Source organism: Penaeus japonicus, unplaced genomic scaffold, assembly GCF_977035675.1.
Source record: "Penaeus japonicus unplaced genomic scaffold, GWHDUDI00000001_assembly GWHDUDI00000012, whole genome shotgun sequence".
Classification (NCBI taxonomy): domain Eukaryota; kingdom Metazoa; phylum Arthropoda; class Malacostraca; order Decapoda; family Penaeidae; genus Penaeus; species Penaeus japonicus.
This window is the reverse complement of record NW_028234414.1, coordinates 27,090,714-27,092,280: the sequence shown is the minus strand read 5'-3', so window position 1 is coordinate 27,092,280 and position 1,567 is coordinate 27,090,714.

Here is a 1,567-nt window from a genome sequence, read left to right as displayed (position 1 = left end):
CATGCCACCACAGGGAGTAAGTCATAATGAATGTCAAAAGGTCCTTCGGGAACTTTCTCTCTGAGTCACTCGAGAACTTTTCTTAATATCCTGGCTGTTGCTAACAGAGCTGTTTTTTGTCAACCCACTTGTCTAACCTTTTAAGGCCACATCCAAGTGCACCAATCACAGTGGAAATGATAATAATAATAGTGATAATAATAATCACAATCACCTCCCTCATTCTCCATAGCTTTCCGACTTCGTTTTTCAAATCGGAGTTTTTTTTTAATTTTCTCGTTTTCGTTCTCGGAGACTCTCACATCAACGGGAAGGAAATGGCGACATCATGCATTCTGCATATCTTTCCATTTTTTGTATAGCTTTTGTCATTACTATCATTGTTATAAAACAGGGTGTTCCTAAATATGTCCTTCAACCGCTGCGACTATGTTATGCAAAGCAAAGGATGAGCGTAAGGTGGGGCGCACTCACATCCTCAAACTTAGCTGTCACGTGTGAGAGGAAACGAGGCCGTGTCCTATCGTCCTTTCTGTTCAGTGTTTACAGGGATGGACTTTGTACCAATCTGAATTTTAAAAAATCGGATGTTGTATCAGAGATCAATTTGTGAATCAATCTACAAGGAGTTATCCTTCATCACCTTGATTGCAAGCGCTGCTCAGTGAATGTGCTGATTACACAAAAGATGTTAGGTTTCCCTCAACATCGGTCAAACAGGGTGTGTATCGTTTAGTAAGTCGCGAATGTTTGATCCAATTTATTTACATCTTTCTACTGTTTGCCGTTTGTGATGAATCTCAGAATATCTGTCTTAAACAGGCATCGCCGTGGGCTTGTTGATGCCTATCGAGACTTATTGAAACTGACAAACATCAAGAAAAAATGATAGCTTTATGGCCACTAATCATCAGCATATAATTGTCATATGTTTTAAATGTAGACTAATAATACTTGCTTTTAATACTTTTGGCGTCCTAGTCACTTGTCTACTTATGATCTTTTAAAAGATCTCTCAATTATCTCACCTATTTGTATAATAACATCTCTATGATTCTATACGAAATAAAAAAAAATTATCCTTATATTAATCATTGTTATTATCTTTATTGTTATTATCATCATTGCCATTATTCTCATTTCAAATATCATTAATGTTAATAATTTGTTCTTATCATTATAATCATCATTGATTCTATTATTATTACTACTGTTGTGGGTATTTGTGTTATTACCAATATCATAGTTATCTTTATCATTATCATGATTCTTATTACCATTATTATTACTATTAGCATCATCAATATTTTTGTTGTTGTTGTTGTTGTCTTTACTGCTACTATACTTGGCATTGTTGTTATCGTCTTCATCATTATCATCATCATAATTAGCATCATCATCACCATCACCATTATCATCATCATCATCAATCATCATCATCATCTTCATCATCATCATCATCATCATCATCTTCATCATCATCATCATCATCAGCAGCAGCAGCATCATCATCATCATCATCATCATCATCCTTATCATCTTCATCCTCATCCTCATTCTCATCACC